Raw genomic sequence first — 15,729 nt, 5'->3', positions numbered from 1 at the left:
ACCGGATAGACCGGACTGTGATGGCACACTGGAGGTCTCGAGCACCGAGCCTGCCCTACCTTATCTGGTTGAATGCTCCCCGTAGCCAGGCCAGTGCGGCGGGGTGGAATAGCCCGCACTGGGCTGTGCTGGCGAACTGGGGACACCATGCGTAAGGCTGGTGCCATGTACCCTGGCCCGAGGAGATGCACTGGAGACCAGATGTGCTGAGCCGGCTTCATGGCACCTGGCTCGATGCCCAACCTAGCCCGGCCGATACGAGGCGCTGCGCTGTAACGCACCGAGCTATGCCTGCGCACCTGGGACACTGTGCGCCTCACGGCATAACACGGTTCCTGCCTGGTCCGTCTCTCTTTCGACGGTAAGCACAGGGAGTTGGCTCAGGTCTCCTACCTGACTTAGCCACACTCCCCCTGTGCATCCCCCCAATACATTTTTGGGGTTGCCTCTCGGGCTTCCAACCGCGCTGCCGTGCTGCCTCTTCATACCAGCGCCTCTCGGCTTTCGCTGTCTCCAACTCAGCCTTGGGACGGCGATATTCTAAGGCCTGTGCCCAGGGTCTCTTGCCGTCCAGAATCTTCTCCCATGTCCAGGAGTCCTGCGATCGCTGCTGCTGCTGCTGCAGCCCGTTACCACTCTGCTTGGTCCTTTGGTGGTGGGTGTTTCTGTAACGTGGTAAGGGGCAGCGTGGTAAGTTTTCATTACTTTTTTATATAATCAAAACTGAACACTAAACAAAATTACAACTAGGAAGAACGAACAAACGAAACAGTCCTGTCTAGTGATGACACACAAAACAGAAAATAAACACCCACGAAACACAGGTGGAAAAAGGCTACCTAAGTATGATTCTCAATCAGAGACAACTAACGACACCTGCCTCTGATTGAGAACCATACCAGGCCAAACTCAAAAGCCAACTTAGAAAAACAAACAGACTGCCCACCCCATCTCACGCCCTGACCATACTAAAACAAAGACAAAACAAAGTAACTAAGGTCAGAACGTGACAGCCAATGTTTTCTTTCATGTAAATGAGGTAGAATTGCATAAAATATGCCTATAAAAGGCTAAAACAAATCCAGACACTGCAACAACAAAAAACACCCCATTAGTGGAAATACTAACATCTTCTCTGCTCAACTGTATGCCACTACGCAAATACAATTATAATTGCATGCAATGCACCTCCAACTCAAAACATCTTCCTGCAGCTATGAGAGCAGGGATGCAGGCAGATCGCTCAAGAGTGGCTTATAAATTGACATAGAGTATATCCATGTCCTGTGCAATGTTTCCTCTAAGCTGCGTGTGTGCAACCACCCAGCCCCGCGAAGCACGACATTGAACTTCACTCAGCTTTCTAGAGTTTTCCCCGTTAGTTTACACTATGATTAAATAACCACAGCAGCATACTTGACTACTGTTAAAATGAACTTAAAGTGAGTACAACCTCAGAGTTCAAAGTAAATGCTTGGCGGAAGTTGCACAGAATTTTCACAACGTTCAAGTTTACACTCAGCAGACCTGATATTTGTAACATTGAGGTAACATTGGTCCTGTCTTGTAGATGGGGTGGCTGATGGGTGTAATCCCATGACTCTGTGATCCCATGACTCTTGATCAGAAAGATGTTTGTTCGATCTCAGTGGTGGACACTTTAAAAAATATATACATACATTTTTTATTTTATTTTATGTATACAACACAATTCAAAAACTGTGCTGGCACAAAATAAGAACTAGTTGGCCAACATGCCCAAATGAATGGGAAAAGCCTAAGGCTTCAGATCCAGGAGTTACACTACATTGTCTTAGTATTCATTTGAATAATGAACTGATGCTCATGCCAGCTGCTCTGCTCTGTACTGTAATGAACCTCATCTGCATCTCCATGTGCGTTTTCACTGCACAAAATAAACAGAGCATATTCTTATTCTCCCGTTCCATCCTTCCATACCCCAGTGAATCTCAATAATAAGAGTTTTTAAGCTTTGTTTCCATTGAACTTGCCATTCAAATAAAGACATTTTGTTTCATAGGCGGTTATACAAGATACTAGTAAAGGCAATTTCTCCTGCTGTGTCATCATCAGAGGAACTCTGTCCAGAGTCAACTGCCTCCCCACTCTCCTCCCCATAAAAAACCTTGATTGAATTCAACATTGAGATATAATTGCATTTAACATTTAAACATGACTTATCCCATTGTAATTGCAAAATGCAATAATATGTCTGTGGCTTTGGCTTTCCCCTAATAATATTACATTTGTTTAATTGTATTTAGTATTTACCGCAAATGAGGCTTGATGACATCCAGCAATACAATTCTATGTCTAAAGAGCGAATCGGTGGACAGCTGGAGGTAGCCTTGCTCTCTCTAGCCCCTTGTTTTTGCCTTGTTTCTGATTCTGACTCAAATAACTTTGTAAGAAAAACAAGAGGGTCTCAATCCTGAGTGATTTTGTGCTGGTGTGTGTGTGTGTGTGTGTGTGTGTGTGTGTGTGTGTGTGTGTGTGTGTGTGTGTGTGTGTGTGTGTGTGTGTGTGTGTGTGTGTGTGTGTGTGTGTGTGTGTGTGTGTGTGTGTGTGTGTGTGTGTGTGTGTGTGTGTGTGTGTGTGTGTGTGTGTGTGTGTGTGCGAGCGAGTGAGTGAGTGAGAGAGAGAGAGTCCGCAAGAGTGAGAGAGTGAGTGAGTGAGTGAGAGAGAGAGAGAGAGAGAGAGAGAGAGAGAGAGAGAGAGAGAGAGAGAGAGAGAGAGAGAGAGAGAGAGAGAGAGAGAGAGAGAGAGAGAGAGAGAGAGAGAGAGAGAGTCCGCAAAAGAGAGAGTGAGTGAGTGAGTGAGTGAGTGAGTGAGTCCGCAAAAGAGAGTGAGTGAGTGAGTGAGTGAGTGAGTGAGTGAGTGAGTGAGTGAGTCCGCAAAAGCTCTGTGACATAAACAAGAAAATGATCTAAACCACGATTTACAGTGCCAGCCAGAGCAGGCAGGCCCTCTCTCCAATACACTAGCTTTGTTCTGTGCACATACACACAGTCTTGTACAGCAAACCTTGTGAGGACACACAATTCAGTCCCATTCAAAATCCTATTTTCCCTAACCCTAACCCGTACTCTTACTCTAAACCTAAATTAAACCATAACCCTAAACTTAACCCTAACCTAAACCTAATTCTAACCGTAACACTAATTCTAACCTTAACCCTAAACTCCCTAGAAATAGCATTAGACCTCGTGGGGACTAACAAAATGTCCCCAGTTGGTCAAAATGTTGTTTGTTTACTAACATGTCCACACCCCCCCACACACACGTACACACACACACAGAGAGCAGGGCTTAATGGAGATCCTTGTACTGGGAAGGACCCAGCTCCACAGGGAAGCAGGTTATTATCACAGAGAGGGAGGACAGCAACTTAAGGAAACCAGCTCAATCTGCCTTGGGATATGTCCCAAATGGAACCCTATTCCCTATATAGTGCACTACTTTTGATCAGGGCCCATAGAGCTCTGGTCAAAAGAATCTGACCTATCCACATATAGGGTGACAATTGAGTCGCAGTCTTGGTCATTGCTAATGATAAAACCCAGAACTTCAAAGCGTCTGTATCAAAACAAAAGAGAGAACAATCTGGTTTGACTGAAAAAGACCTGATTATGGAGTGGGGATAGGATGGAGATTCAGGGAAAGTGACAGGCTTGACTCATCTGGAATACTTCAAGGGAATAAATACTGTATGCATCTCATATTCTGAAGTTTTTTTAGTGATTTGATGTTTTCTCTTTTTTAGTTTTCTCTTTAACAGTGATAACATGCAGACTGTACTTGCTTAACAAGCAATATTTTTTAAAGTTGGATATTCTGCAAGCAAATTAAGATTTGACTTGTTGTGGTCATTGTCTTCTAAGTTGTTTCTGTGGGTCGCAAAATGCTAAATGAACATGACACGAGCTGAATTAAATGTAAAAGGCTTTGAAAATAAACTCTTGGTATATGCTCAGTGCTCTGTTGACATTTCACAGATACGCTGTTGTGACATTTCACAGAGATGTTTTTGTGAGAAATCTTCACAAAAGAATAGGAATTTCAAATTAATATGAAAAGCGTATACTCAACTATGAAAATATTACATGTCATGTCTCAAAATCAATATCCATCTCACCTATATATTGTTTTATGTCTTGCGGATTCAAGAAGAAAAATAAGGAGTTCAACGGGACAGCGAGCTTGTCATGTAGCCAGCAGGCGTTATTATTTATGATGTGTTATGCTAAATTGATTGAGAACACATTCTCAGTTACATTTCTCGTACAGAATCTAGCCTAGCTGACGCAATGCAATTTTCCTGATTTTTTAGCACTTTTTTTGCTTTGTCCTCCATTTATCTAGTCACCCTAATTCTGGCCATCCAGAAAGTTAAAAACTCCAATAATCTTTGAACGGATTATGATTGAGACATGATGATTGAAGAATTTGTTTTCTTAAAGGATTATCTACACAATAAACAATAAACCCATTGGTCAAAAGATGTGTCTCCCTTATAAAAGAGGTCTTTTGACCTCAATGGGAATTCCTGGATAAAGATATGTTTTTATTTATTTTTGTTTTATTTCACCTTTATTTAACCAGGTAGGCTAGTTGAGAACAAGTTCTCATTTACAACTGTGACCTGGCCAAGATAAAAAATAAAAAAAATAAAGCAAAGCAGTGTGAACAGACAACACAGAGTTACACATGGAGTAAACAATAAACAAAAAAATGATGAAGGTTTATACACATAGTTGACCTGCTAAGCAGAAGAAAACCCTTTGTCATGATATTGAACAACAGCATAAATTGGTCATACTTTCTTTCTTGTTTTATGCCCTATTCTACCTCTAACGTTACAGCCAAGCATTCAAGCATCGCTCCAAATAAAGTTAATCAGTTGTTCAAGGTGGGTTGTATAGAGACTGCTGTCAAACATGTATAGTTTCTAGAAATGTATTGACAAAAGGCCTTCACAGAACAGAAATATAATTGCATCCTAATAGCATTTATGGCTTTGGTCAATAATAGTGCACTACACCGAGTATACAAAACATTAGGAACACCTGCTCTTTCCATGACAGACTGACCAGGTGAATCCAGGTCAAACCTATGATCCCTTATTGATGTCACTTGTTACGTCCACTTCAATCAGTGTCAATGAGGGTAGGAGATGTTAAAAAAGAGTTTTCAAGCCTTGAGACAATTGCGACATGGATTGTGTATGTGTGTCATTTAGAGGGTGAATGGGCAAGACAAAAGATTTAAGTGCCTTTAACCGGGGTATGGTAGTAAGTGCCAGGCGCAGCAATTTGTGTCAAGAACTGAAACGATGCTAGGTTTTTCACACTCAACAGTTTCCTGTGTGTATCAAGAATGGTCCACCACACAAAGGAGAGTCAGCCAACTTGACACAACCATGGGAATCATTGGAATCAACATGGGCCAGCATCCCTGTGGAACGCTTTCGACACATTGTAGAGTCCATTCCCCGATGAACTGAGGCTGTTCTGAGGGCAAAATGGGGATGGGGGTGCAACTCAATATTAGGAAGGTGTTCCTAATGTTTGGTATACACAGTTTATATTGGGAATAGGGTGCAATTTGGGACAAAACCAAAGTTCTACAGAGGCCTCAACATAAGGAACTAAGAACATAACCGTGTTTGAGTCTCTAAATGTTGTTTATTCTCTGGAGCATCCTCATTGCCATAACAATAAAGGACATTTTAATTTATTTCCTCTGACAATAGGTTGTCTCTGTAATAAACCCGTGATGTTTTGTAAAGGACAGTGACATGGTGTGGGTCTGTATAGATAAGTGACTTATGTACAGTAACCATCACAATAACCAGGTTTCCATACAAAATGTTAATACAAGTCATGACAGGCTTGAAGGAAACAGAATATTTGTAAGTAAACTTTCTAAATGTCGGTGAAACATTTTTGTGTCAGTAAAATTAATTATGCGAGAGGGTATAAAAAGGTATTTTTATGTGCGCTATGTCATCACGCACAGCCTTTTATCTTCAACACGTAAATGTGATGGAAACATCTTTGGTGGGATAATACGCATATTGTTTTCTTGACGATTGTAGAATATTCACGTGAAAATCTGTTACCAATTGGATGGAAACCAGCTAATGTGAGGAATTCCACGTATTGATGCTATTTAAGTTATGCTGACACATCACGATATGACGATTTCCTGTGTTTATGTGTTTATCTACAGCCACCTCTTGGCCTCCCATCCAGGGTTTTAACCAAGCCCTGCTTAGCTAGGATATTTGTCAACATCTATTGTTCCAATTCAATCGAGAATTCAACTAAAAATCGACAATACAGTAAGCCTTGGGTTTCAGGCGCTGGTTGATTTGAAATGGTATGCTATTTATTGATATTGATTTGTGTTTGGTTGTTAAACACAACCACATATCAACATTGAAAGAGATGTATCTTCTGCTTGGATAGTTCCATCTGCGCCACGTACTTAGTCTGGCTTTAATTCCAGTTTGTCTACAAATTAGTAATTGATATGTTGGATTCATGTCTCCAACTCAACCAAAAATAAAAGTTAATCCAGCTCAAATGGAACTATCCAAGCTGTAGTACCACGCCCTTTCAATGTTGATATTTAGTTGTGTTGTCAACCAAACACAATTCAATATTACTTTTGTAATACAGTAAAAGTTAAAGTTAGGTAAAAATAATGTAACATTTAACTTTAATAAAAATGAGTTCCACATCCACGGCCACATTTTTAGGTTACTGTAACTATACGTCTTATGTAATCATGTAATCATGTAAAGTGTGCCTGTTAAAGAAAGCATGCACAAGTCGTCGCAGGTCTATGGATATCTTCAAAATTGCTGTAATAATCTGAGCAGAATCTCGAATGCCATCTATCACTAGCACCATGCACTTTTAATATAGTCTCAACTGCAATCCAGGACCTTTGGTTTTGCTATTAGATGAAACACTGTGATCTGTTGTAGAAATAAACCAAATACCATTTGAACTTCGTTGTGATTTTAAATGATTGAAAGCTCACTGATAGACATTTGGGTAACAATGTAACCACAAACTTAACATTGTTTTTCCATTGGAATTTGGTTGTGCTTTTAGATGGTTGAAAGATAATACATTGGAAATTCAACTAACATTTGGCTCTCTTTTTGAGTGAGTATACACAGGTTGAAATCTCATTGATCAACATCGCAACCAAATATTACCTAATTATCCAAGTTGAAATGACGTGGTGTACTAAGTGTGCAAAGACCTGGTAAAGCTAACATCTTTATGGGCAGAAGTGAAGAACGCAGCAGGTAATGTGTTAACAGTCGAAGGAGCTCCTATTCTCAGTCTGTTATTCGTCTTTTACCTCGCTGTGCCTTGTGGATGGGATAGAAGCAACCAACGGGGAGGGGAATATTAGTGATTTAGGTAACAAACAATGCAGGGATGAAGTGTAAATACAAACAGTATATTATGTCAATAATCATTTCGGTACATGCTTATTTACTATCCTTGAATTACTGTAACATACTACACATTTTACAAAATGATATCCCAAATATTTCAGTTTCTCTTCAAAATAATTGACATTTATTTGATGTTGACAGAACCTGATTGGCTGTTTGAATGTCTTACTTACATTTAAAGCAGCGTTTCCCAAACTCGGCCTCGGGACCCCAAGGGGTGCATCAGCTGTGTAGTGTTAGATTTGCACTCCTTGTGGTCTCGAGGACAGAGTTTGGGAAACTCTGTCAATCTGCAGTTGCTTCATCCATTTTTTAAACTTTTAAGTGAATGATATGTACCCATTGATTATGGACAAATGTAACTTATAAATGCCTCATGAGCTGAGTTCAACTGCTGTACCCCATCAGAACCTAAAATATGAGTTTATTTTACTTATTTAAACAAAGTAAATGTAAACAAAACACAATAGTGAAACGTGGTCAAAACTATAATTTTCACATCATGGGTGGCCATTTTTTCATAGGTCATTATGTTTTATTGCAGGTTCAGTACACATCACTGCATTCTGTATCAGGAAGGAGGCTGGTCCTCGTAAGTCTCATAGATTGATGTATTGCACTTTTTTTGTTTATAAAGCCCTCCTGCATAAACGTCCGCTGTACCTTACTTTATTGTTACGAGACTTACGAGGTACCAGACCTGGTTTCAGGGATGGCTGACTCTGGAGATCCCTTCCATCTCCACTGAGTTCAGCAGATCTGCTTTGAGTTTCTCTGCACCTCACATGTGGAATAATCTCCAATGCACTTTAAAATTGAAGGAATTGGTGCCTCTAGGGCATTTCAGATGGCAGTTAGGGGACCTTTGTACTGAAGAATGTGTCTGGTTAAATAAAATCAGATTTGGCATCTAGAGGGGTTCCAGTGCCAAGAACAGACATTGAGGATAAAATCACTAAGATGGAAAGTCTAGAGACCTCATGATACGAATTGATCACCATATACGATATGTATTATGATTCTCAAGATTATATACTGTATGTATTGCTATTCTATACTGCGATTTTATTGTGATTTGATGTTCCAAACATATTGCTCACTATATGTCTGCAGTAGAAAGACATTAGAGAACATGAGAAAATGAGTTTTGATCAGTCAGGGAAATAAATAAAAGTCCTGAAAACATTTTTGGCTCACTATTTAAAAATCTATAGGACACCTACTCATTGAAGGGTATTTTGATTTGTTTAACACTTTTTTTTCGTTACTTCATAATTCCATGTGTGTTATTTCATAGTTTTGATGATTTCACTATTATTCTGCAATGTAAAAATGAATATAAACCCTGGAATAAGTAGGTGTGTCCAAACATTTGATTGGTACTGTAACTGTTTTGATTTTCCCTCCATCACTAACAACCAACATTTCGTTCATATAGACTGTAAGAGAGGTAGCTATTTTGCAGCAATTAAGTATTGAAGTGCACCAATGGCTCTTTTCTTCTCTAATATTTGTATTTTACTGAAGAATAAGATAAACACAACATGCAAAGTGTTGGACCCATGTTTCATGAGCTGAAACAAAAGATCCCTGAAATTTTCCATACGCACAAAAGGTTTATTTCTCTAAAATGTTGTGCTCAAATTTGTTTACATCCCTGTTAGTGAGCAATTATCCTTTGCCAAGATAATCCATCCACCTGAAAGGTGTGTCATACCAAGAACTGATCAAACAGCATGATCATTACACAGGTGCACTTTGTCCTGGAGACAATAAAAGGCCTGAGCAGATGGCAGATGGCGTCGTGTGAGCGAGTGGTTTGCTGATGTCATCTTTATGAACAGAGTGCCCCACAGTGGCAGTGGGATTATGTTATGGGCCGGCATAACTTGCGGACAATGAACAACATTTTATCAAATGGCAATTTGAATGTACAGAGAGAGAGACCATGACGAGATCCTGAGGCCCAGTGTCGTGCGACTCATCAGCAGCCATCACCTCGTGTTTCAGCAGTCCAATGCACGGCCCCATGTCGCACGGATCTGTACACAATTCCTGGCAGCACCAGACATTGAGCATGTTTTGGATGCTCAGGATTGACGTGATTGACACCATGTTCTAGTTACCGGCAATATCCAGCAACATCACGCAGCCAATGTTGTGGAAATTCAGTACTGAGAGAGACTTTGTAATTTCTTCAAAACAATCATCTTTATTTAATATTGATTAATTATTGCAATAATGAAGCCGTCAATCCAACAGTCTTGACTGTCGGACCGAATGCTTGAATCATACAGAGAATACCGGGTCTTTATATAACAAACCTCAAACTGCTTCAACCATGGCTGGCTCCACCCTCCTCCATTGCAGATTGGGAAACCACAACCCACCCTAGGTTCATCCTGTCCTTTATCTGCATGCAAAGATGAGAACAAACACTGAAATGTTTGTTCTATTCCTTCAGGCTTTCTTTATCTTGAGTCACACACACAATCTCATCTATAGAAGGCAGGCCCAGTTAGACCAGAGACGTATGTCTCACATGCACCACTAATGATAGACTGGAATGTGGCTGTTTGTTTTTTATTACCGAGACATCAATCAATTTACATTTAAGTCATTTAGCAGACGCTCTTATCCAGAGCGAATTACAAATCAATCAATTGTCAGCTTCAAGCTATCTCTAGTAAAACCCATGTCCTCGACGCCCAGACTAGTTGCAGGAAGCTGGAATGAACGCCATAAAACTCAGGCTCAGCAGGCTAGTCTTACTCTTAGTTAAATTTATAATATCGAACAAATCAAGTATGTCATTTTTCTATCAGAAGAGGAGTGGGACAACATTCCACAGGACACAATCAACTGCCTGAGCAACTCTATGCAAAGGAGATGGTGTGAGAGAGAGAGAGACAGCAAGAGAGAGAGAGAGAGAGAGAGAGAGCCCAGCGAGCTAGTACAGTGAGCCTGCCTCCTACCAGGCCAGTAATATAAAGCTAAACAGGAATGAATTACACCAAATATCACATGGCTGTAAATTAAGGAGAAGACTACTAATTTTACAGGGGATAACGAGAGAATTCTAATAATTAGTCTCAGAGGAACAGATCCATCAGATAAGAGAAAAGGAGGAGAGGGAGGACCAGAAGGAGGGAGGGAGGGAGAAGGGGATGAAAGAAAGATGCTCTGAACATAAACTCCCTGCAGGCACACACGCAATATGAAACTATTCTGTTTTTAGTCACTAAATATTTGTCACATTTATGCTAAACAATTTTTTTAGCATAAATTGCTATAATCCAAATGCAGATGCATAACCTTTTAACGTTTTTTTTTACAATCCCCAATTTTCTTGGAAATTTGACGCGCATCCAAATCTAGAGTAGCCGAATTGAGCTTGAATCCAAGGACTTCGGCTAAATTAAGAAACGGGAAGTCGCTGTGAAGCTGCTGTCTTAGTCCGTGCCATCAGGTGTTGTTAAAGGACAGCTCAATGATGAGTAGTCAGTGTCACTGCAGGGACGATCAACCCACCTATTGTGCCGCCATGCAATCAAAGTCAATCAATCCCACCTGTGTATTATCAGCTACTGCCTGAAAGGATGAGCTCAATGCTATCCTGCGGTGTGTGTTTACCACTGGATCCTGCTACTTCAGAGGACGGGTGGGACTCAGACTCAGCAGTGCAGTGGAGATGAGGCATCTGTCCTTTCGCTGTCAACTGATCAGTCTGCCCAGGTGGGCATGGATGAACTCCCTCCCTCCCTCCCTTCTGACAAACAGCAGTGCCTTATTTTGTGTGGCATCAAAGGCTCTGCTGCTGTACTGTCCTCCTGTATGACTCCACATCCCAGGAGGCTTTCATAGAACAGAACAGGCTTTGATGGACCCTTTGCATCTAACATAAGGAGTCGCACACAAACACACCTACGCGCGCACACACAAGCGTACACAAAACACACACACACACACACACACACACACACACACACACACACACACACACACACACACACACACACACACACACACACACACACACACACACACACACACACACACACACACACACACACACACACACACACACACACACACACACACACACACACACACACACACACACACACACACACACACACACACACACAAAGAACATCCGCTATGTTAAATTATACTAATGATAGAGAACATTCATTCAAGCACAGTAGACCAGTGGTGCCATGCCAATAGCATGGGCACAAGGGCACGTGCTCCCTCAGACTGGGCCTGTTTAAAAAAATGTTAGATGTTAAATTAATAACTAAACTCCGTTGAAGAGGTATGCTTACATATGTATAAAAAATAATTGGTTTAAATGTAATCTGGCACTTTATGATAATATCATTATATTTGTGTATTAATTATGATATGTGCCTGTATTGATGATGTGTGTTATGATCCCATGTACTGTGTTGTAATTTGGAAGTAATATCCTAGGCATATATTGAGATGTTTGATTTCCAACAGTCAGAATGACATGCTCATTAAAATGACAATTGAACAGGGAGGTATGCTAATAACCTACGCAGAACTATATATTTTTAACATATAATTAGGTGTAACAGTCATGCTTCCGTCCCTCTTCTTGCCCCAACTTGGGCTCGAACCAGGGACCCTCTGAATACATCAACTGCTTCCCACTAAGCATCATTAACTATTGCTCCACAAAACCCACAGCCATTGCTGAGCAAATGAAACAACTACTTCATGGTCTCAGAGCAAGCGATGTCACCAACTGAAATGCTACAAGCACACTCCGCAAACTAGCTAGTAATTTCATACCGGTTACAACCACCCCCTTTTGACCTCCTCCTTCTCCGCAGCAACCCCAGTAGCTGGGCAGAGTCCAACTATGTGATCTGGGTCAACAGCATCAATGTAAGTGATGTTTCCGTCTGTCTCCTTACCCCAACCTGGGCTTGAGTCAGGGACCCTCTGAACACACCGACAACACTCACCCTTGAAGCATCATTACCTATCCCTCCACAAAAGCTGCAGTGCTTGTAGAGCAAGAAAAACAACTACTTCAAGGTCTAAGAGCAAGTGACTTCACCGATTAAAATGCTGCAAGTACGTAACGCTAACTAGCTAACCATTTCACAGCGGTCACATAGGCATAATGGTCAGACCCAGCTCCACGAGGGGGCAAAAGGTGGCTTAGGCCTCTCAGCTGAAACTACAAAAATCGCTAAAAAGTTCACATTTTTTTAGCGACAGGATGGGAGCAATATCTGTATCTCCGCTATGCTATGCTGTATCAGCACAGAGTGTAGGGGGGCTATGGAAAGCAACTGGGGTGCAGGATTTCTGTCAGTCTGCAATTGCCGGCTTTTAGACAATAACATAAATTTAAAAACGATAAATACAATTGTAACACGCCAAATTGTCTGGGGCTGCCCTGCTTCTGAGGAAAGAGCGAAGTCAGAGAGGAGCCTTGGCCTCGGCTATTGTTGATTACAAAGATGGAGTCCTTTTTCATATAAATAACAGGAAAGTTAGAGAGTATGCCTCCACTGTCAGAAACAAAGGTGCTACCAAGAACCTAAAATAGTTCTTTGGCTGTCTCAATAGGAGAACCCTTTGAATAATAGTTTTGGTTCCAGGTAGAACCGTTTCCACAAAAGGGTTCTACAGGGAACCTAAAAATGGTTCCACCTGGAACGAAAAAGGTTTCTCCTATGGGTGACAACCAAATAACCAACTCCTGTAATGAAAGTGTCTGCCTCCCTGCCCCTGTACTCTGTCTCTCCAGGGGGAATGAAAATACTCTGGGAAAAAGAAAAATGTTCTGAGTGTGTAACTTTTTTTAAATCTAAAAATTCTGGAGCCTAATTCTAATAGCCTAATTGTCTAGCCAAAATGCATGAAAATCACTGGATTAGGTTGCACATTAAAATATTTTCAATCAGAACATCAAAAATGGAAATAGGAAATAACTTACTTATTCAATACCATATTAGTAGTTTATTACACTTTTTAATAAAGCCTTGTGAATGACTTTATAAGATGACAGGCATGCACATTTTGTGATGTCGCCAATTCTTTGGGGTGTGACCAAATCATGGGCTGGTGACAACATCCGAAAGACGTAGTGGCATCAGTGCCACCAGTGGAAAATGTTTGTTTGGAGCCCTGCTACATGACCAATGTCCTCCGCATGGAGAACTTGTACTATTGTGTCATGCTGGTGAATGAGGACCCAAAAGCGACTTGGCGAAAACAGAGTATTTAATCCAGAATAAACTTTACAAAACAAAAAGCATAATACTACACGTAAAGACGAGAACAGACTGGAGACTTGATCGAGAACTGCAGGTTACCTCGGGAAGGCACTTGAACCTAGCAGACTCAGACACCTGCTCACCACGCAGCATCTGAGGGAAACACGACACGACAGGGCAAAACATAGACACAGCACGGTGAATTATAAATGAGGATCCGACAGGGCAGGTACGGGAAACAAGGAGAGAAATAGGGACTCTAATCAGGGAAAAGGATCGGGAACAGGTGTGGGAAGACTAAATGATGATTAGGGGAATAGGAACAGCTGGGAGCAGGAACGGAACGATAGAGAGAAGAGAGAGCGAGAGAGTGAGAGAGGGAGGGGGAGAGAGAGGGCTAGAAAGAGGGAAAGAACCTAATAAGACCAGCAGAGGGAAATGAATAGAATGGGAAGCACAGGGACAAGACATGATAATAAATGACAAAACATGACAGTACCCCCCCACTCACCGAGCGCCTCCTGGCGCACTCGAGGAGGAATCCTGGCGGCAACGGAGGAAATCATCAATGAGTGAACGGTCCAGCACGTCCCGAGACGGAACCCAACTCCTCTCCTCAGGACCGTAACCCTCCCAATCCACTAAGTATTGGTGACCCCGTCCCGAGAACGCATGTCCATGATCTTATGTACCTTGTAAATAGGTGCGCTCTCGACAAGGACGGGAGGGGGAGGGAAGACGAACGGGGGTGCGAAGAAAGGGCTTAACACAGGAGACATGGAAGACAGGATGGACGCGACGAAGATGTCGCGGAAGAAGCAGTCGCACAGCGACAGGATTGACGACCTGGGAGACACGGAACGGACCAATGAACCGCGGAGTCAACTTACGAGAAGCTGTCGTAAGAGGAAGGTTGCGAGTGGAAAGCCACACTCTCTGGCCGCAACAATACCTAGGACTCTTAATCCTGCGTTTATTGGCGGCTCTCACAGTCTGTGCCCTGTAGCGGCAAAGTGCAGACCTCACCCTCCTCCAGGTGCGCTCACAACGTTGGACAAACGCTTGAGCGGAGGGAACGCTGGACTCGGCAAGCTGGGAAGAGAATAGAGGAGGCTGGTAACCCAGACTACTCTGAAACGGAGATAACCCGGTAGCAGACGAAGGAAGCGAGTTGTGAGCGTATTCTGCCCAGGGAGCTGTTCTGCCCAAGACGCAGGGTTTCTGAAAGAAAGGCTGCGTAGTATGCGACCAATCGTCTGATTGGCCCTCTCTGCTTGACCGTTAGACTGGGGATGAAACCCGGAAGAGAGACTGACGGACGCACCAATCAAACGACAGAACTCCCTCCAAAATTGTGACGTGAATTGCGGGCCTCTGTCTGAAACGGCGTCTAACGGGAGGCCATGAATTCTGAACACATTCTCGATAATGATTTGTGCCGTCTCCTTAGCGGAAGGAAGTTTAGCGAGGGGAATGAAATGTGCCGCCTTAGAGAACCTATCGACAACCGTAAGAATCACAGTCTTCCCCGCAGACAAAGGCAGACCGGTAATGAAGTCTAGGGCGATGTGAGACCATGGTCGAGAAGGAATGGGGAGCGGTCTGAGACGACCGGCAGGAGGAGAGTTACCCGACTTAGTCTGCGCGCAGTCCGAACAAGCAGCCACGAAACGGCGCGTGTCACGCTCCTGAGTCGGCCACCAAAATCGCTGGCGAATAGACGTTCACGGTTACCCACATCATAGTTGCGCTCAGATGGCGACAGGCGATGAGAAAAATAAGCGCAAGGATGAACCTTATCGTCAGACTGGAAGCGCTGGGATAGAATGGCTCCCACGCCTACCTCTGAAGCGTCAACCTCGACAATGAATTGTCTAGTGACGTCAGGAGTAACGAGGATAGGAGCGGACGTAAAACGTTCTTTTAGAAGATCAAAAGCTCCCTGGGCGGAACCGGACCACTTAAAAC

The sequence above is a fragment of the Oncorhynchus gorbuscha genome, linkage group LG07, assembly GCF_021184085.1.
Source record: "Oncorhynchus gorbuscha isolate QuinsamMale2020 ecotype Even-year linkage group LG07, OgorEven_v1.0, whole genome shotgun sequence".
NCBI classification, from domain to species: domain Eukaryota; kingdom Metazoa; phylum Chordata; class Actinopteri; order Salmoniformes; family Salmonidae; genus Oncorhynchus; species Oncorhynchus gorbuscha.
The sequence above is the reverse complement of the archived record's forward strand: the minus strand, read 5'-3'. Positions refer to the sequence as shown.